This window comes from Cynocephalus volans, chromosome 11, assembly GCF_027409185.1.
Source record: "Cynocephalus volans isolate mCynVol1 chromosome 11, mCynVol1.pri, whole genome shotgun sequence".
In the NCBI taxonomy this organism is placed as follows: domain Eukaryota; kingdom Metazoa; phylum Chordata; class Mammalia; order Dermoptera; family Cynocephalidae; genus Cynocephalus; species Cynocephalus volans.
Genome location: NC_084470.1, coordinates 2,814,381 through 2,837,181, shown reverse-complemented (window position 1 = coordinate 2,837,181; position 22,801 = coordinate 2,814,381).

Here is a 22,801-nt window from a genome sequence, read left to right as displayed (position 1 = left end):
GTCGTCCTCTTTGACTGAGCGCACAGCTCTGGGAGGGACACACATGGAGTGGTGAGGGAGGAAGGGGACACCCGCCTGGCCAGCCAGATCAGCTGAATAAACCCTGGCAATCAATGGGGTGACAGATATCGCAGCCAGATTGCCCTCACATCCAATATTTTTTGTTGTTTTGGGTTTTTTTGGTAACTGGCCAGTATGGGGATTTGAACCCTTGACCTTGGTGTTAGCCGCACCACACTTTCCCACGTGAGCTAACTGGCCAGCCCAATAAAACAAGTTTAATCCCCAGCGGGGCCTCCCCTCTGATACGATCCCCTGGTGCATAAACACATATGCTCCCAGGGTTTAATCTGGGCGAGCGGCACCTCCCCTGGTAAAGCATCTGCTCCATTAGACTATAGCCTCTGCTAGATTTCACACAGGTCTGTCCCGAGTCCTCCTGTGCGGTTCACTTTTTTGTCCTGCCCTTGAGTCCAGTGCAGCCTTCTGATGCATTCAAGATTGGTTCTTATGAAAAATGAGGCATTGAGTGAGATCTCACTCCCCTGTTGGGACATCGGGAAGCTCGTGTTCAGTTGCAGAAACTGCTGCCTGGGAGCTTCTTCTTTGGCCACAGGGAGCAATTTGGCATCATGTAGAATCCTGGATTACTGACTGGATTAATATTTCATGGTGTCTATTAGCCATTTACATTTATAGAAACAGGTCATGAAAAATTAAAGTTTTAATTGCTTTGGGTTTCTTTCTGTTTTCCTTTCCTTCCCTTTCTTTTTTCTCTATTTTTCTTTCTCTCTCTCTGGTTTGGGAATTTTTCTCTTAGCTGAGCCGTCTTCCAATTCTTGAGACTAGAGTTACTCAAAAGAATCAGGGAATTTGGAGCTACAGTTTGAGGACAGATTGATAATGTGACAAGACAGTGTCAGAAGGTGTATGAAATAATAGGTGTCACCCCCAGCTCAGGGACAAGGCTCTGGAATAAGGAAATGACCGAATGTATGACTTTTCTCTCTCAGCAATGGCAGGAAACAAGAATAAACCTCTAATTGCAGGATTTCAGGTATAAGGACATCCCAACATTATAGAACATGAAAAATGACTTCCAGGGATAGCCGGTGCATTGGTGTCTGTGGCAGTGGCAGTTTGGTGGTTTTAAAATTTTTGTTTTGTTTGCACTAACTTGGCATTTCAGAGGTGTCTTGGGCTGGAGTAGTAGCTGGACGGGGTGGCCTGGCTTCTGAGGGTCATCTGGGGAATTAGCCTTGATGGTTGGGCTTTCTCAGCCGATAGATTCAGGGCTCACTCAATGTGGCTGCTGTTTAGAGAAATAAATGTTTGGTCTTCGGTGTTCTGAACCTGGGTCACAAACAGCTCCTCTTTATTTTAGGGGGTTTTGCTTGGATTTGACTTGGTGATTTCAATAAGTGTTTGACTTTAGACTAGCCTCTTTGGTGGCAAATTGTCACTTGAGATTGGTGACTATGAAGACTGGCAAAGTGGACGGCCATGGGGTGGGGGATGGGCTCTGGGGTTAAGGGAAGATGAGGTCAATTTTGCCCTAGTAGAAAAATCTAGGAATCAGTTTAGAAGTTAAGCGACACGGGACGTACCGGTGAGTGAGGCGGAAGGCATGGGACTGCGTGTGTGGCAGGCAGGTCTGTCCTGAATACTAGGGCAGCTTTCCCAGGGAAATCTCAATCGCCGATCTAATTGCAAATTAGACAGAAGTATAACATTTTCTAAAGACTATTTGATTTATAGCTGTGATAAAATATATTTTTAGATGAAAATAATTATTTTATGTCACTTCAAGTTTAAACCATTTAAGCATGAAAACTACTTCATTGAAAAGTGAACAATTCTTTTAACCTCTAAATGAAGCAAAGCTTTATCAATATAAAATGGTTTTAACTGTATATTATGTAAGATTTGTCATGGGTTGTCACAGATTTATGACACCAGCCATTCAGTACCATGGAAGTTTCTGGAAGGATAGTAAAGATATGTAGAACAACTGAACCAGATATTTTGTCTCAAGGATTAATTTATTTTTAAGTCGCATCAGATTTGCATGAACACACCTAAATTAAACTATTTTTTCATGATGTTAATTTTCAGTATTCCACAAAACAAAAATACAGACCATACTGATTGCAGGTAGTTTATTTTAGCATGTCACCCATAAGAAATACTGTTGTCTACTTTAATGATTTCTTGAATATACATTCATAATGTAGGTTCAGTATTTAACAAAGAGGTGAAAGTACACCTCTAGAACATTAACATTTCACTTCCAGTTAGTTCAAATGATTTCATTAGCTGAATTCCTTGAAGTATACAAAGCAAGTCTGTGCTTTAAGTGGGTAATGGGAGGGAACTTCCTGGAATTGTGGTGAAATGAACATTGCAAAACAATTCATTGTGTAAATGAAGAAAGCAGCACATGCAAACATTTTAGATTTTTTAAAAATAAATTTAATTTTTTTAGATTTTAAAGAAGTGAATTTTGTTATTATTATGCAGGTGGGGCTCTGAAACATTCATTATTATTTTTTTTTTTTTACTGGTCACTGCCAGAGATGGTGTATGTTTGTCTTTGCCGTGTAACATGAGTTCTAGTAGCAAACTGCCCCATCCTCTTAAAAGGTCCTGTGTGCGAATGAGGCAGTCACAGCATTCACTGGGATTCTCTGTTTTCTGCACGTAAAAGCAAGCAGTCTTCCTTACACAGTCCCAGTTATTATGGTGGCTTAGAAGAGTCAGCAAGAAAAACGATGGAACACTTGAAAAAAAAGAATCAAGAAAGCTGTTGCTTTACATGAACTTGGCTGCTACTATGCTCAGAGCCCTACGTCATGCTAGGCACGCATGAGCCTATTGGCATCAAGCAAGGCCATCTAACACCACGATAAATGACTCAGAGAAATGCTCTAATGGGGCTGGTCATGAAAATACACCACATACACTGCTTTGTCAGAAAATGAAAAGCCCTCACATCCAGGGTGATAAAGTAAAAACCAAACACATAACAAGAACAACAAAAACTGGCAACGGCAGCAAGTTTCAGTAGATCCCCATAACCAAAACCATCCATATGGCAATACGTTCCTTCTGTCTGCTTTTCTGTTAATGCTCACAGTGCGTAACACATGGAGCTTGGGTTGACAGGAGGAAAACGGAATCTATTCTCTTTTCTGTGAGTTTTCACCCTTGACCAGATTCCTAGACGAGCGTGAGCAGTTTGCAAATGTAGCCCTATCTCCTGTTACTGCGAGCCACTGCCACAAAGACTAAGGTCAAAACACACAAACACACACTTATACCCAAATACACGTAGAGAAGGCACTATTGAACTGGAACAGCTAGTCAGTCTGTGATTGTTATCAGACTACCAAAAAAATTGCAAAGAAGAAAAAACAACTTTATTAGAGTCACAGAAGTTTCCTAATTATTTTGGTTTCCAATGTTTAGACTCATGAAAGTGGTCAAACTTCCATAGTATCACTGGACTTCACATGACATTTTTCAGGATTTTTCTTCAGTATAAATGTTTATACTGTCGGGCATTCACTTGGGAGATTATGAAATTTAACAGGAACAAACAGAGGTTCACTCAGAAAAAACATTTATAGTGTGTTTGTAATACAAGCTGCAAGATAACCTTGGCATCTGCCAAAAAAGAAAAAAAAAAGGCAACTTCTTTCCACGAAAGTCTCTTGCGCCCTGTGTCTCTGTGGCTTCAAATAGTAAAGCCCAAAAGGCACCAAACCAAAGCAAACAAAACAACTTCTGCACGGGCTGAAAAATGGTTTGTTGCGCTGAGTGAAAACGTAGGAATCCTGTGCTCCTGCCACCTGCCTGCAGGAGGCACATCACCCTGCACGGGCCTCCGGCTGTGCTGACAGAGAATATCACCCTCTGCGGCCACACTCAGCTGGCCAGACGTCCACAGCAAGGTGAAGGACCCCTTATCGAGGTTGACTGTCATGTGGTAGAAGGATCTACACTCAGCTCAGCTGCTGCATCCAAGGCCATGGCCCCAAAAGCCCTTTCCCCAAGCCGATGGCACCAGGATCGGCCACGCCCACCTGTCCCCATCCACTTCCACGTGGGGAGCCTGGATGTGTTTGTCTGCTCGGGCTGCTGTAACCACGTACTGCAGACCGGAGCGCTGACACAGCACACTTATCTTCTCAGTTCTGGAGACTAGAAGTTGAAGATCGAAGTGTCTGAACAGAGTTGCCTTGAGACCTCTCTCCGGGGCTTGCAGATGGCCATCTTTTCCCAGTGACCTCGCGTGGTGTTCCCTCTGTGTCTGTGTCCTAATTCCTCCTGTCATCAGGACCCCAGTCATATTGGATGAGGGCCCCCCAATGACCTCATTTTAACTTAATTCCTCTTTAAGGACTCTATTTCCAAATACAGTTGCATTTTTTTGATGTGATAGAGCTTAAGACTTCAACATACGCATTTGGGAGACACAGTTCAGCCCATCACACTGGGGTAGTAAACTTCATTTTCTACCTCTTTCTACCTGTTTCTTTAACAATCATTATTTTTAAACGTTATACACACCATATTTTAAATTCAAATACTATTCAGCTCACCTTCCCCAGCCCTCCTTGCTATTGCCTCTCTCTCCCCAGAGAAAAGCATGTTTAACTCTGAGCTCTGTCATCTGGGGTTTACCTCCCTACTCAGAAAACATGCTCCGAAATTTTTCAGTTGTGTGTATCTTCTGTCGACTTTCATTCTACAAAGTGGAGATTTAATTCTCGTACATTCTCCTAACCTGCTTTTGCCCTCCCTCAATCTCCTGATAAAGTTATAGAACAATTTAAAAACTTAAATCAATATCCAACATTTCTATTATATGATTGCAGATATTCTTTACAAGCAGGGGTCGTAGAAGAATATAGTCATTTCTTTTCTTATGCTTTTAAAAAATTTCCTGGAGTTAAAAGTTACTTTTTCAAAAACAATTTTAATTGCAGGTGTCCCTCCTGGAGCTCTGCCTCCTGTTCTGTCCACACTGGTGGCTTCCTGCACCTGTCACAAGGCACCCACTGTCCTACACCGGTGCCTCTGTCTCCTGAAGCCCGTGTCTTAGCTCTTTCTTGCTGTCCTCCCTTGACCTTTGCTGGTGTCCCCTGGGCCACACGGAGGCTGGATTTCTCCACTCTGTGGAGGCCGCAGCTTCTCACCCGCAGGACTACGCCTCAGCTTCCAGACTTGGCCAGTCTCTCTCATCCGCTGTTCCTCTACCCTCCTGTTTTTTCCATTCTTTGGGTTTACCCAAAGATCTTTACCCAATCTTTGTTTACCCAAACAATCTTTACTGTCATTTTAAAGGGTTTCCAAAGGAGAAGAGAATAATAGTGTGGACTCAATTTGCTTTGACTAAGTTATACCCGACATTCTTATCCCAAATTTAGACTGTTCATAAGTCACCTCCATTAGGACGTTTTCTCAGTAACCTGACCAGCCCTAATTACTCCCGACCTCTGGCTCCCTCTGTGATAGGAGCGTTAATCTATCAGTGAGCTACTCGCCTCTGAACAATGGATTTGTGTCTATAAAGCTACCTAGGCGCTCATTTCTTTTTTTTTTTTTTAATAAACTTTTAATTTTAGAACAGTTTTGACTTACAGAAAAGTTTCAAAGACAATACAGAGAGTTCCCCACACACAGTGTCCCCTGTTATTGAGCTCTAACATCACATGGTATCGTATGTTTTTTATAATTAATAGACTGATATTGATACATTATTATTAACTGAAGTCTGTATTTTGTTCAGATTTCCTTAGCTTTCACCTAATGTCCTTTTTCTGTTCCAGGACCCCAACAAGGAAAGCACTTCACATTCAGGCACCAGGTCTCCCCTTGGCGGTGACAGTTGACCCCCACGTTTTAGGAAGTGGATCCAGACATACTTCTAGCAACAAGAAAGATACATTGACATCTAGAGATACATTGACATGTTTTATTGCTAGAAAGTTCATAGCCAGAGACAGAAATAATGCCACAGGAAAGAGATATCTTTGAATGGGCACTCAAAATCTCAGGAGCAAAGGGAGGAGAGGATGGGATTTATGTTAAGACTAAGGAAGGAGAGAAGGAGCCGGCCAGGCAGGGGGACACCTGCTGACAGTGGATTGCGGGGGAATTAGTGTTTTCTCATTGAGGTCACTTACCAGAAATTATGTTAAAGGCCAGGCTAAGCTGCTGTAATAGACCCCAAATCCAGTTGCTTACATAGAGCTACAAAATGTTTTACTTCTCTGATTTGGCAATGCAGAGGTAGATGGCAGTCCAGGTGGGCAGGGTGCCCTGTCCCACGTGGACATCCAGGATGGAGGGCCCTGCCCCCGGGAGGAGGAGGGGTGCCAGAGGGAAGCTTGGAGCGTTGCTCAGCTGAAATACTCAGCCACCTTACCCCAGCGGGGCAACGTGCTTCTGGGGACATTCTGCTCTGCAAAGCCCAAGGTGAGCGGCCCTGCCTGCGGTGACCGACGGAAATAGTGTGGATTTCTTATGTCAAAGGAGCCCAGTTTGGAAGGGGGGGGCAGGGTGGAGAGTAATTAAAGACGCCAGCAGGGTGTCATTTGAAATGCACAAGGAGTTTCTAGCTAAAGGAAGTCAGTGGAGAGCTCCAGAAATGTGAAGACTCCTTTGCAATGTCCTCCAGGATGGTGCAGTCACCTGAAGTTCCAGATGGCCGCTGCGGGAATCCACACCCGCGCATAGGGACCTGTGGTGTTTTGTCCCAGACACTTCGCTGCATGTCCTTTGGGGTGTTACGTTCGGCAAGACGGAGAAAAGGGAGAGACCCAAGCCAGGCACCATTTCAGCCAAAAAGCTTTATTCCACTAACGTGGAGGGGAGATGGAGCCAGATCAGTTCCCCTGAATAAAGGAAAGCAGGGGTTTGTAAGCCTTTGAGGGTTCTGGCAGAGTAACGGGCATTTTCGAAATCAGTGGCCTGCAAGGTGACACAGCCCTTGTAGACTGCTAAGCCTGGGCGGTTAGGGCACAGGCTTCTAATTGGTGTCCTCACTATACCAGTGCAAAGTGCTCCAGCCCGAAGCCTGCTCCTGCAGCCAAGCCCTTCCTTTGATGTTAATGGTCACGTTGACCCCTTCCCAGGAGAACTTCACTGCTCAGTTCCCCAAGTAGAAAAGGAAAGGGGGGTGGAGGCGAGGGGCGGGCGAGTTGCTTCCCCTGGCTGTGCTGACGTTAAGCCAGCCCTGAGGCCTAATGTGGGGGCACCCTCGGTTTCTCCTGCTGGAATCCTGAGGCCCCGGAGAGCGTGAAATGCTGCCTTGACAGGCTCCTCTTTCCCCACCCCCGACCTAGGAGTGACCTCCCAGCCTCTCTTCTTCATCCTCTGCAGGAAGGAAAGGGCTTCATTTAATTTTTTTTAAACTACATTATTTTTCTCTCAAAGGAAAAAATGTCACGTTCTACTTTCCTGACTTTAAATTTAATAATAGGAAATTAAAAATCATTCCAAATCTAGAGACAACACCTGGTAACATTTTGATGTGTATCTTTTTAGACTTTTAAAATAAATACGGGGCTGGCCAGTTAGCTCAGCTGGTTAGAGAGCAGTGTTATAGCCAAGGGCAAGGGGTCAGATCCACTGGCCAGCCACCCCAAAAAACGTAAATCAAATTAAAAAAACAGAAATAAAAATACATACACACGTCTTCATGAAAAATGGAAAACTTTATGTGCTGCTTTGTACCTATTTCATGAACATGGAAAAAGTGTTCTTTGATAATTATTATCCATGTCAGTGAATATTCATTACAGTTTAAAAAGTCACTCAAGGAGTGCTCTAAGCACAGAAACTCATGTGAGCACCGTTGCACAGTTTAATTAATTAAGGGGCATTTATGAGCACCTAAAATATACCAAGTAAGATTCACTGATGCTGTTAAAAGAAAAACTTTAGACAAATTAAATTCAGCAGACTTTAATTGAGCAAAGAATGATTCACGAATCGGGCAGCCGCCAGAACCAGAGCAGGTTCAGACAGAGTCCACTGCTGCGGCTGGTTAAGATTTCTAGACAGGAAAAGGGAAAGTGGGGTACAGAAAACAGAAGTGAGGCACAGAGCAGCACTGCCCGTGGTTGGCTGAGACTTGGCTACTTGTTACAAGAGGAGGTTACAGTAGTTTGCACGTCAAGTTAGGTTACAGTTCACCACGTCGGAAGGAACCTTTAGGCCAAACTTGCCTTAACAATGTGACCATATTCAATCCCTACCACAGGCCTGAGAGGTGTCTGGAGTCATCTCCAGTGGACAGAGGAAGACGCGGAAGCTCAGAGGACTGAGCCGCCACCCCACTTGTCACAGGAAGCCCAGAGAACAGAACCCAAGACTGGCTGCTCTTAAATGTCGCTTTTCTGTTATTAACACAAGAGGAGGGATGACAGGAGAAAAAGGCAGGGGAAGAGGACAGACAGCAGGACAGACAGAGAGAGGACTGGAGAACAGAGAAGCACAGAGAAGGAAAGAGGGTTGATATCAAAGTGTCAGTGTGATGTGGGGGAGACCTGAAGGAAGAGACCTGCAGGAGATGTGGCAAATGTTGAGACACGAGGTTGGGTGTGTGCTGGGGCTGTAGTTATCCCATGTATCCTGCTAATTTCTGAGATATTAATTAGCTGACCAACCGTGACTCATAATTCTTTAACTCTAGAGCAAAGGTTGCACTCTTTTTGTGAAGGCCCACAGAGTAAATATTTCAGGCTTGTGAGCCATACAATCTCTATTGTCACAACTTAACTTTGCTGTCATAGCACCAGAACAGCCATAGGTGATACGTCAATGATGAGTGTATTCATGTTCCAATAAAACTTTATTTGCAAAATTGGCTGCAGGCCAGAATTGCCCAGCATGCCATATTTTGCTGACCTCTGGCCAGTAGGATAGTGCTTTTCTAGTTTTCTATTGAAATGATGGCAGAGAAAAGTGGGTTTGCACCCCCAGGGTTTCTAGAAGGTTGTATATAGAGGCCTATCACAAGAGTAAAATGGCTTTAAAATCGCTACATATCTACAAATTTAGACAAAATTTGTATTGATCTTTATAACTCAGTATGCTGCTGATTAGGGAGAGTAGAGAGGATAAAAGTTAAAGACGACTCGAGTGAGGTTAAGGAGTCTCTGGGAATTTTCTGCCCAGGACTGCTCTTCTTGGTTAGCTTAGGCAATTGGTTTTGTCATCCAGTAAGTCAAAGATCTCATTTTCAAGTTGCCATGGAATCTGAGGCTGAAAAGAGATGGATCTGGCAATCCATTTATTGACTCTTTCTTGCAACTGCTTCCTGTTTAGATTTTCCTTTGAGATGAAGACATCCTGAAAGGTACAACAGTGTTGGGGAAAATAGGAAAATGTCAGAGCCCCTCCGATATTCAGAGTCTTGCCGAGCATTTGCTGTAAATATCCTCAGGTGTTCCTGTTACTACTTAATGTAAGTTGTGTCTGGGCACCCAGGTGTCCAGGGTTGTGGATTAAGTATAAAGGACTAACAGCTCTGATCCACGGTGCTTCTCAGAACTCTCAGAGAAGCCACCATGACAGTTGCTCCTAGATCTGAGTAAAACCCATTCGTTTTTCTATATCCACGGCTCCCAGAACCTTTTTTCCCCCATTACCTAGCTCACAGACCTGCATGTGGAGGGTTTGTGACCTAACCTGTGCAACAGACTCAAGAGGTCTGTAAGCCCTAGCTTTATAATTGGCATAGTTGGCAGGATATTTGAGCAGGTACAGGAGCCAAAAGCCCTTTGGAGAGGGAGGAAATGTGGCTACTCCTGAATATGTTGTGCCCTCTGGCCCCTTTCCTGTTGACCGGGATCTGGTTGCTACTTACTATGTTATAAGTCAGCATAGACCAGGCACTCCATGAAGCAGTGTGGCCTTGGGGAGCCCCTTGGGGGTGGAGGAAATGTGGCTGTCCTTGAGCATGTGGTGCACGGTGGCCACTTTTCTGCTGACTGGAGCCTGGCTACTGCTCACTACGATACAAACTGATCGAGATTTAAAGAAGAAAGCAGAGCTGTCGGAAGCACGGATAACCTGTCTGGAGGATGACGTGCTGTGACTGGGCACTCCTGCCTATCACACCTGGAAGAACGACAAACCCAGTGGTGAGTTGGAGGAGACTTTGCATTTCCAGGCACGACCTGTTGTGCACCAGAAACTGAAACATGAGCAGCTTATAGGACCAGGTGGACAACCAGAGGGTGATCCACAGGTGACTGAATTCACTACCTATGTCCCCTATACCCAGGTTGAATTAGTTGGTTTAGGGAGACAGTTCCATCAGAAACAGGGGAGCCCCTGGCTGCTTGGCTGCTGCGGTTATGGGACCTAGGGGTGGATAGTGTGATGTGCTCTGGTGAGGAGATGGAGAAATTGGCCTCCATCACTATGCACCAGTCCCTGAGGCAGCAGCTGCAGAATAGCCGCAGATATGCACAAGGGACAGATAATCACTCCTTAATGGAATGGGTGAGTGCAGCTGCCCAAACCATGTGGGCAAATGCTGGAGAACTGCCCAAGACTGTGAGTAAATGGCAAACATATGCTGAGTTGGCTCAAATAATTCGGGAGCTGGGGATGAGGCAGTCCATGTTTAATGTGAACATTCATGGCCCGGAAGATGAAAACTTTACAGGCAGCATGAGAGACATAGTACTGCAAAATGCCCCATCAATGTCCTTTGTGTCACTGATGGCCATACCGGCCCCATACATTGGTCGTCCTATGCATGAGGTAATGACCATGATAGCCAGCCTGAGTGAAGTAGAGGAGAAAAGACAAGCAAAAGGGGTCCAGAAGGTGGCTAAGACCCAACCCCTAAGAAATGATCAGGATCTTATCCTGAAGGGACCAAGCAGGACTAGCCGTAAGCAGATGTCGCTTGATTTGCTTCCAGCAGGGGTTGATAGCAAGAAAATTGACTGGCAGCCAAACAGGGTCCTGTTTGTCTTGTGGCAGCAATTGCGCCCTGAACAGCATTTCACTAAACATCCAGAAACAGGTAGCAAAGTGTGCTCGGTGGACTTAAAGGATTTTTTGGTTGCTCCTGAGGAGGCAGATGAAATGTTCCATTCTGATTAGGGAGCAGGCCAAGGTACTCGTCTTTTCAGGGCAGGTGAGGACTGGAGGCCTCACGTTGAATCGTTAATACACTGGTCAAGGTCTAATGTGCAGCGTGTTTTGGCATTGGTAGATACAGGCACAGAATGTAGCCTGATATATGGCAATCCAGATAAGTTTCCAGGGGCCACAGTTTATATAGATGGCTATGGAGGACATACTACTGAAGTCAAAGCTGTGTCATTGCCATTGGGCATAGGAAGATTACCTCCTGGTGTGTATACTGTATATTTATCCCCAGTAGCTAAGTACATCTTGGGTATGGATGTACTTTATGGGTAGTACCTGCAAACAACAGTTGGAGAGTTTCGGCTATGAATATGGACAATAAAGCCTGTGTTACAGGGATGTGCTAAACATGACTCACAGGTGTTACCCCAGCCAAGACATGTGGTTAATGTAAAGCAGGAGGACATGCAGAGATAGGTGCCACTATATTGGAATTAGAAAAAGTTGGCATTATTCATCCAGTTCATAGTCCATTTAATGCTCTGGTATGGCCAGTGAAAAAACCTGATGGTACCTGGAGAATGACTGTAGACGATCGAGAACTAAACAAAATAGTGCCTCCTTTGCATGCAGCTGTGCCTTCGGTTCATTATTTGATGGATCAGCTGATGACTCAGCTGGAAACTTATCATTATGTATCAGACCTTGCAAATGCCTTCTTTTCTAGTTCAATCTCGGCCAATAGCTAAGATCAGTTTGCCTTCACCTGGGAAGGGAGGCAGTGTACCTTTCAAGTATTGCCCCAAGGTTATCTGCATAGCCCAGCCATCTGTCATGGTTTAGTGGCTGGAGACCTAGCTAAGTGGACAAAGCCCAGCACAGTTATGTTTCACTACATCGATGATGTGTTGTTAACCTCTGATTCTCTTACAGATTTAACCCAGGCAGCTCCAATGCTGCTAAGCCATTTGGAACAATGTGGGTGGGCTGTGAACACAGCCAAAGTACAAGGACCTTGGCTGTCAGTCAAATTCATAGGAGTGGTCTGGTCGGGTAAGATGAGGGTCATCCCAGAAGCTATTGTAGATAAGATAAAGGCATACCCTTGACCCACAACTGTAGCTCAGCTACAGACATATTTGGGACTTCTGGGGTATTGGAGAGCTTTCATACCCCATATGGCCCAAATGGCATGCCCACTGTATGCATTAACAAAGAAAGGAGCCCACTGTGGTTGGACTGAGGAAGTAGAACAGGCTTACCAGGCTACAAAAAGGGCAATACAGCAAGTACAGGCTTTTCAAGTGGCTGATCCCACTAAACCTTTTGAATTTGATGTAAATATCACCCAAGAGGGGTTAGGATGGAGTTTGTGGCCGAGACAAGGCCAATTCTGAACACCTGTAAGATTCCGGTCTCAGCTCTGGAAGGATACTGAAGTGTGCTATTCTCTAATAGAAAAACAGCTAGTGGCTGTAAATTCTGCCTTGATAGCCATGGAAGCTATCACAGGAACAGACAAAGTCCTAGTGAGGACAATATATCCCATACTAGGTTCGCTGCACACATGGGCAACCAACCCTAAAATGGGTGTAGCTCAGACTCCCACTCCCTCTAAATGTGGAGCATATATAGAACAAAGGAGCACTGTGTCAATGAATCCTCTGTCCAAAGAGCTGCAAACTGTGGTAGGCCCAGTAGAGATTGTGGAGGAAACTTTGACACAACCCTTACCCATGCAGGTGGAGGCTACACCTTTCCATGAGGGACAGGGACCTATCACAGAACAAGCTTGGTATACAGATGGCTCTAGCATGGGACCTTCAGCATCGTGGACAGCAGTTGCTGTCCAGCCCTTAACAGATACCATGTGGTATGAAAATGGCACAGGGAAAGCAGTCAATGGGCTGAATTGAGAGCAGTATGGATGGTGATAAAAAGGAGCCTGGGTCATTAACTATCTGTACTGACAGGTGGGCTGTGTACAAAGGTTTAACCCTTTGGATCTCTACTTGGAAATATCAACAGTGGATGGTAGGCCACCAACCCTGTGGGGACAAACCGTGTGGCAAGAGTTATAGGAACTGGGGCATGAGAAAGAAGTAACCCTATTTCATGTCACAGGATATTTCCCCCTAGCCAGTCCAGGAAATGATGAAGCTGATGCCTTGGCTAAGGTAAGATGGCTGGAAGGAGCCCCAGCTACTGATGTCGCCCAATGGTTACATCGACGAATGCAGCATGCTGGCAGCAAAACCATGTGGATGGCGGCTCAAAGATGGTCCTGCCTATAAAATGGGAGGATGTAGTGAATGCCTGTCGTGCTTGTCCAGTATGTGCTCAAGAGAGTCCACACCCTCAGCAGGTAACCCATATAGATGGGCAAATAACTCGAGGAAGGGTGCCCCTGACTCCATGGCAAGTGGACTTTGTCGGACCACTGCCAAAGTCAGAGAATTTCAGATACATCTTCACAGCTGTCAATACAGCTACTGGTCTTCTGTTTGTATGGCCTTGTAAGGCCCCAGACCATGTAAACATTGTGAAGGCACTGAATAGCCTTACAGCCATGTATGGCCAGTCTATAGTCATAGACAGTGACAATGGAACCCACTTTACTGGACATGAGGTTCAGAAGTGGGCTTCCCAGTTGTCTATTCAGTGGAAGTTACATGTGCCATATGATCCCCAGGCAGCAGGGATGATTGAGCGATACAATCGTCTTTTAAAAAAGGGGCTAAGGCTATCTGCCCAACCCCCATCCCTGAAGGGGTGGACACGATGGTTATGGTGGATGGTCAGGATTCTAAATAAGAGACCCCACAGGGACGGACCCTCTCCAGTGGAAGCTCTGTTGCATAGGGCTGCAGCACTTATACAACTGCAAGTCACTACTAGAGATGAGCTTTTGAAGCCAGGATATGGCAAGAAAGGAAATATTCTCTTACCAGCCCCAACCTGTTTACAACAGGGACAGACGGTACAATGGGAATGGCCTTGGAGAATAGAAGCCCCCCATATATGCTGGGTAGGCCTAATAGGGCCTTGGGGGAAAGGATTAGAAGAAGACTTGCAAATTTCACCTTGGGTGACACGTACTTGGCCTCCTCGAGTAAAGGTAACATGGCCTGGAACAGATGAGCTCTCTATTCCAAAGGGCACATTTGTATTATCATTATGGCCAATTATGAGTTCACCTATAGTGTTACATGTAGAACCTACAGATCCAACAGTACTAGCAGATAAAGTATGGTAGCATAAACCAGGTAAGGTATCTATACCTCCAACCATTCTTTCCCAGGATGGCAAATTGGCATGTATCTTACCAGAGGGGCGAGAACTCCCCCTATTGGTACCAATAACTCTTCTGTCTTTTCACCCATAGTGTTCTGGCTGCGGGCACCAGAGTCAACTGGATGCAGACATACGTTCATGTGACTGAGGTGTTGGCTTATTGAATATACATTGAACTTCATACCAATGAGGACTACTAACCAGACATGTTCGGCTAACAATTGAAAGAACAAAACTACAAGACAAACTTTAAGGACAAGCCTTAAGGCATATTGGACAGACGATAGGTTGTATGAATGTAAGGGTCACTTATCCTTGCTAAGGGAACATTGCGGAAGACTCTGAACGTGTAGATTGTACAGTGAGGGACCCTGAAGGGGTGGATTGTTGGGAAAAATAGGAAAATGTCAGGGCCCCTCGGATGTTCAGAATCTTGCTGAGCTTTTGATGCAAATATCCTCAGGTGTTCCTTGTTACTACTTAATGTAAGTTGTGTCTGGGCACCCAGGTGTCCAGGGTTGTGGACTTAAGTATAAAAGACTACAGCTCTGATCCCCAGCGCTTCTCAGAACTCTCAGAGAAGCCACTAGGATGGTTGCTCCTAGATCTGAACAAAACCCATTCACTTTTCTATACCCACAGCTCCCAGAACCTTTTTTTTCCCTATTACCTAGCTCAAGACCTGTGTGTGGGGGTTTGTAACCCAATCTGTGCAATAGACTCGAGGGGTCTGTAAGCCCTACCTAGCTTACAAACAGCAATGTTGTTTAGATACAGCACAGTCTTGTGGACATACACCAAACCTCCTGGCCTGTCTCTTCTGAAAGGAGGCGTTCCTGCACTCTAGCCATCTCCAGGGCAACGCAGAAACGGTCACAGGTGGAGAAAAATACATTCACAACTGGCATGTTCCACAGTCACATGAGGAGAGCAGAGGGCCCAGGTGGGAGGGCAGGGCTGCAAGCTCCCCGCATAGCTCTGGCAGTGTTTTCATTTCCGCCTGGGACTGATGTCATCTTAGCCCAGCAGGCTGGGGTTTTGGCTGTGTTATAACTAGGTCTCTTTTACTTCCCACACCAAAAGCTACTTGAACTCAGAAAAATTAGCCGTAATTTTTCAAATGACAAAAACTTAGTATCTCAGCAGCAGCCAGCTTTGCTGGAAGGAATTGATTTTAGTGCTTTTCTTTATTCTGAATCTGCCTGCCTATATCTGGTAAATGTGGGCAATTTTTATTGAAGGGCTCTTCTTGGTGAGTGGGATTCTAAGCAAGGACAAGTGGATTACTATCCTATTGTCACTGTAAGAACGGACCAGCAAAGGCAACCAACCAAGAAAAGTCAGTGCCGAAAGGCAGCTTTAACACAGAGGCTCAGATTTAGATCAGTCAGGGATAAAAAGTGTGATGGAGAGGAGAAAAAGAGTACTTTAGAGGCTCCAGGACAAAACATCTCCTCCTGGGTTTCTGGGACCTTTGGGAAAGAATCTGGGGACTTCCACAGAATGTGGTCTAGCTTTGAGCCAGTTTAATCTAAAATCCCAAAGACAGGCATCTGACATCAGGGTAGCAATAATATTCCAGTCCAGGCATAGTAACATGGCAGTTGGGGATTGTTTTGGAATGAATGTCTCCCATGACTGTCTTCCCAAAGAGGAAGGTAGCCAAGATTTGAGGCCATTTTTCTCAAAAGTGCCATTGTTACTTCTCTACCCTGTCTGGGCATAACCTAGCAGGAGGGAGCATCAGACTCAGACGTGCACAACAGCCACAGAGCAAACTGAGTGAGCCCAGGGTTGTAGGGCTCTGGCACAGCTCTGGGGACCAGTCTGATGACTATGTCCTCCCAGGTGAGCTGCCTGGAAAAAGATGCATGGTGCAGGCTAGTCCACAAGCAGACAGACACATTTATTATAGAGCATTTCCATGTAACATTTTATTTTTTATTTTTATTTTTTGGCAGCTGGCTGGTGTGGGGATCCCTTGACCTTGCTGTTATCAGCACCATGCTCTAACCAAGTGAGCTAACCAGCCAGCCCCACATGTCACATTTTAATTCTGTAAAGCTACTTTACAGTTCATGAAATAAACCCTATGCACAGACTTTATCTTCCTAACAATCCTGTGAGGTGAGTCATGTACACATGTGACAAGATGGCAAAAGACCTTGTGAAATTCACCAATCTCCAGCTGTTTCTGTAATTGCTGAGAGCATGGAAGCTGCCTGTCCATCCTCCTAAAGCAGGGAAGGAGGGGGCCTTTGGACTGAGAGAGGAAGGGACATTTTCTGAATGCTGGAGGGCTGGAGGGGAGAGCAGGTGGGGAGGGGCAATGTTGATGGCCTGTGGTCATGCAGGACCAATCTAGGAGCCACCACCTTTTCCTGGTAAAAGAGAGATGATTGTCAAAACAAAATTCTCAAAACTAAGAAATGTGATGTGAAGGTAATAGTGACGAGCACTAAAATAATTAAATCATGGAAGGGAGGTCTCACAATTATGAGTATTATACGCAATGTGATGTGCTTGAATAAAAATGATGTAAACAGTCCTTTTGACTGGCCAAGATCTAAATGAGGGAAGCCACTTAATACATATCTGTTGCTCACCTGCCATGTACCTGGCACTCTCCTAGGTGCTTGGGATACAGCAGTGAGCAAAACAGATCTCTGATTTCATGAAGCCTACATTTAAACAGTTAAAGACAGACAATAGGAGAGTTCTGGACAAAATGGCAGAATAAGAGGTCCCCAGTGTCACTCTCTCCCACAAATCGACCAATTTACAACTATAAAAATGTGACTTCAGCCAAGCTGGGGCAACTAGAGCACAGGGGAAGAAAAGGAGAGACCTACGGAGTGCATGAAGGCGGGAGAAGCCATGATGAGAGGAAGAAAAAACTGCTCGGAGCATTTCGTGCCATGGCCACTTTAAGGCTGGAGCTGCTGAGCACACAGAACAGAAGCCAGCAAAAGTTGCAGCTGTGCCCTTTGTATGAAGTTGCTTAGAGGTGGCAGGGAGAAGAGGGACTTGGCGGCCCCCAGGACAGCAAGACCACTAACAGGGTTCCCATGGACCACACAGGAGCAAGGAGCCAGAATAGCCAAAAAAGGGGAGCCACTCAGAGGCCAGTGAGTCATCGCAAGGGACCGGCACAGGGCCCGTCCCATGGGAAGTGTTTGGAGCATGGGCTGCGGAGGAGACGGGCCAACCAGGGGAACACTGGGGCACAGCAAGGAGAGCCAATCTGCCCCTCAATCAGTGCAGGACCACTCAGAGGAGACTGGTTGGGAATGCAGAAATGCATGGGATGCAGTTTGATGAAAAAACTCAGGCCCAGATCAGAGTTTCTACACAACCCAGGTGCACCAGGTCTATGGAGAGCTGGAAGTGCCTATAAGGTCAACCATTCAACCCTGAGCTGCACAAAAAGCCTTCCCTAGGGAAACAGCAGCAAAGCAACAATTTAGCTCAACCACAGGGCTCAAGGACTGGTTTCCACAGGAAGTTCCCCTGTTTTAGAAGTAAGCAAAGGACAAAAAATTAGTTCCAGTCCAGGCACACCACCAGAGCCCTGGGGCCCTCCAGGTGACATGAGGTATAGAGCTGGGGACCAGGGCCCTCCCGGGGACCCAAGGTATGGAGAATAGGACCAGATCACCTTCCCACAACCAGGCACACCACACCAGTGCCTCGGGGCCTGCCCAGGGACCCAAGGCATGGAGAAGGGGACTGGACGCCCCTCCCACAAACAGGCACCACACCAGCACCTCGGGGCCTCCCTGGGGACCCAAGTCATAGAGAATGGGACCAGACCCCCCTCCCACAACCAGGCACACTGCTAGCACAAAGGAGCATGCCAAAAACATCACCTCCGTGTAGGTGGCCCACCACAGCTACCACAATAACCATGGCTGCTGCAAAAGTGGCTAGACATCACAACCACCATGCAGATGGTCCGCCAGTCACTGGAGTGCATTGACACAAGGAGAGTCACCAGCAGAGATAAGAAAAATAGGATGTCTCTCTCCACAAAGCCCATTCCAGAGTGACAGAAGCGGCATCTGCTCTATGATAACATTGGGGGACCTGAACACACCTCTCTGCACTGGACAGATCATCCAGGCAACACATCAACAGAGTAACCATTACTCTTTCAGAAGGAGAGAAGAAATCTAGGGTTGTCAGAGGTGGGAGGGAGGGGGGTTAGATAAGGGGCATAAAGAATAATTATGATTTGTAACAATATATATGCTAGCAATATTGATTTGATCAACATATCTCAATGTTGAACCCCCAAAATATGTATAATCAATTTTGATTCAATAAAAATTTTTTTAAAAAGACAATAAACAATTACAATTGTATTAGTCAGGGTTCTCCAGAGAAGCAGAATCAATAGGATATACACAGATCTGTAAGAGGAGATTTACAATGAGAATTGCCGCATGTGACTATGGGGGCTGAGAAGTTCCATGATCTTCCACCTGGAAGCTGGAAAACCAGGAAAGCAGGTGGTGTGATGCGGTCTGAGTCCGAGGGCCTGAGAACCAGGGGGGCTGCTGGTGTAAGTCCCATCATATGAAGTATCTAAAGTGGTCAAAATTATAGAAACAGAAAGTAGAAAGGTGGTTTGTCAAGGGTTGGGGTTGGGGGATAGAGGGAATTAGTGTTTAATTGGTGTAGAGTTTCAGTCTTGCAAGATGAAAAAGTTCTAGAGATCTGTGGCCCAATGCGAATATACTTACCATGACTAAATGTACACTTAAAAATGATTCGGATGGTAAATTTATGTTATGTGTTTTTTACCACAATAAATAAAATTAAATAAATGAATATATCAAGGAAAAAAAGAAAAGTACTGCTTAAGGGAAGGTCATTTAGAATCAGTAAAACTTAGGAATCACTGGGTATATTCATGAAACAGATTCTCCTCTGCAATAAAAAATGTTGTTAGTATTTCCTCCCTTACTCCCACAAAAAGATGATGAGATCTTTCCATTTCATGGTGACGTGGCTTAGGGCTCTCAGTTGTGACCTCCAGAAGTGCTTCTGGCCAAGGGGCTGAAGCTGCAGGAATTTGTGGCCCTGTCACAAACCTGCCGTTTCTCCAGGAGAGACAGATTGAATAGCCCTTGTCATACACGGGGAAACTGCAACTAGACTCAGAGTCACTTCTGACACTTGGAATGGTAACTAGCCTCTAGCTCCCCCCGATGCCAGGCCCTGCGCATGTGGGGCCTTGTGCGTGGGTTACCCCTTGTCACGTGGCAGGAACTGGCCAGCTGCTCACTAATCCACTTCCCTGTCCACCCGAGCACACAGACAGACTCAGTTCCCACGACAGCTCCCTGACAATTCCACTGAAGAATGAGCTCCAGACAACCGGAATCTCTAGAGGGCCGTCCACATAAGCACCGGCGGCGGGTGCCGAACATATGGTCTCTTGTAGCACTAAGACCAGGGGTGGGTAAAAGGGGGGCACAGAACACGTAATGCCCCAGAGCTCAGCCAGTGAGGAGATGGTACAGACGTGAGAAAAAGAGGGGTGAAGAGAAAATGAAGCATGTGCAAAAAAGAAAATTTAACTGCTCAATGATCATATCTGTGATTCTACCTAGAGTCAGTACTGTCGTTCTGAGACTGCTGTGTGTGTCAATGCATGAAGTGAGGCATTGTGGGGCATTCTAATTCTGTCATTCCCTGGGTCCTTCAGACCTAGAACTTCTGGGGTAGAAAAAGGAGATAAAATGTAACATGGAGGCAACGAAGTGAAAAACCCCGTAGCCCTGAACTTCAATCGGAAGTATCAGCGTGAGCTCATAAAGTATTTTAACTCTAAAAAACATAATGTTTTAGCTCTGTCCAGGGGAGAGGCCTAGAAACAATGACTAACCCTGAGTAGCAATGACCATGTCCGGCACTGAGATTGAGGTCGTGAAGTACTGTTCCCCACTAAAATAAACCAGAAGATCTTGGGGGACACGGCCAGTTGCAGGTCTGATGCAGAAAGGTACAGAATGAGCCTTGAACCTCTGTCCTACGAGACAGCGAGGAAGCACCAAAGACCACTGGAGTCATATCCAAAGGGACTCGGGGGCCGACTTGAAGAGCTTCCCCCAACCAACGATGGGCAATCCAAGCTGTAGAAAAAATAATAACTGAGATGGGTCAGAACTCATCAAATGTGCTTAAATACCTAATTCATAGTGGTATTTTAAAAGTAGGTGACCACCTTCAGGTACAGCAGAGAAGTAGTTCATTAACTTGGAAAGCGGTAAACAAGAGAAAGAGGGGAGCATTTGTCTTGCCTTCCCTGTCTTACCACTGGGTGACCAAATCGTAGGGGAGGGAGAGCGTCTTTTTGTACAAATATTTCAACAACTGAAATAGATAAGAACTTATAGAATTAGACTGTCACGTGTCTGCAGGCCCCAATGAATTAATGAAGCCAGGACTGAATGTCAACATCGACTGTGGCCAGCAGCACAAAGGTGCGGGAAAGGGAGCGGCGACGACGGAGGACAGGAGGGAGAGGGGGGAAAGGAGAGAAGAGCAGACAGTACGTGCCTCCCGGTGCAGGGACACAGCACCACCTACCCGCTTGCCAGAGGGGTCGGGAATGAGGCAGATAAAACCTCTGATGTCAGCTGCCAGTTTCCAGGAAACGCAGAGCTCAGAGGAACAGGCTGAACCGCGCCACGAGCACGCACTCAGCAAAATCCAGACTGTGGAAAACCGCATGTTAAATGCCCTCTGCCTTAGAGGGATGGAGGGAAAGCCTGGCAACCTGACGAGGTATAAAAGACACACACGTGTTTCAATAGCAAGGCTGCACTGTAGTGACTAGGAATGCACGATCAGGTGAGAAAGCGATGAAGAAAGCCCAGATGATAGCTCTGCAAGTCAGGAGAGCTTTTCCTTTTAGGGGAAGGGAAGGAGTTGAGGGCAGGACATGGGGGCGCTTCTGGGGTGTCTGGCAAAGCTGTTTCATGGTGGTGATTAAGAGACGTTGACCTTATAACCTTATAACTCATGAATCTCTACATTCATTTTATCTGGTCTTCTGTGTTTTATTTGATAACTTTTTTTTAAAGGCTGAGAGGAGAGAGAATTGTATAACCTTTTTCCCTCCAAAACTTCCATTCTTTGAAACATTCATTGATACTTGGATGGTGTGCAGAACTGTCTGAGAACATTCTCAGGTTCCCAGGGGGTTTCTGGGACATGTGTGGCCCTGACGGCACTGTACCCTACTCCCTGCTAGGGAGCGGTGATGCCAGCCTGGTGTGCTGCGGTGGGAACAGCCCCGGAGGCTCCTCTTCCAGCCCTTCCGGACAGCACTGCCTGCTGGCAGCACGAGGCAGACATACGAGCGCTGGGAGGTCACCACTTTTTCTCAATCCTCTTTGTTTTCCTCGTGCCCAGATGTCAGGAGGTGTTTTCTAACTGAATCAATTACAAAATGGCACAGCTGGGAGCCTGCTGAAGTCGGCTCTCGGGAGAGGGGCTTGGGGCTCCCCTTCACACGAGCCCCTAAGCACCTCTGACACTTACCCGTGGGTCTAATCCAGCCCTTTTTTCTCAGGTGGGAAATAGGAAAACGGGATCTCAGAGAGGAGGGGGCTCAGCAAACTGGCGCAGTAAAGCAGCACGAGCCCAGCCTCCTGTTCCTGGTTCCTGCCCTACCAGCTTGTCTACTCCTTCCCTCCTGCACTGCAACACATAAGGAGCTGCCACAATGTGCCATGCCTGGGTCAGCTCAGGGAGCACTATTTTGAGTGAAATAGACACAGTCCCTGCCTTCATGGCACTTACCGTCTAACAGACAAGACCAACGTGCACGTTTACACCTCACGCACGGTGTGATCACAGCCATGATGGGGCCCGAGAGGAAAGTGCAGAGGCAGACTGGCCAGAGTGGACTTCAGGGAGGAGGTGGCATTCGGGCTGGGACACGCGGAGAATTAAGGGGTGAGTGAGAGACCTTCCAAGAGGAAGGGAAGCTCCGATGTCACAGGGGATTTGGCTCAATCGAGGAACTCAGAGAAGTCCAAGGCAGCTGAAGGACACTTAAGGCCCAAGACTGAAGGAACATGATGGTGGTATTCCCTGTGTGCTCCTAGAATTACCTGTCCCAGTTTGTATCTAGGACAGCAGTTCTCCAACCAGGCTGTGCATTGAAATCATTTTGGGAACATAAAAAAAACTTTCTGCCCCTGCTTAACACCATAATTTGGCAGGACTGGGGTAAATCCCAGGAATTTCTGTTTATCCCGATGTGCAACCAGATTTGGGGACACTGGCCTAGGAGACTTGAGAAAAATGGAAACAATTGGAGTTAAGTGGTGCGGCCAGCTTTGAACTCCTTCTCAAACCTTCCACCTGC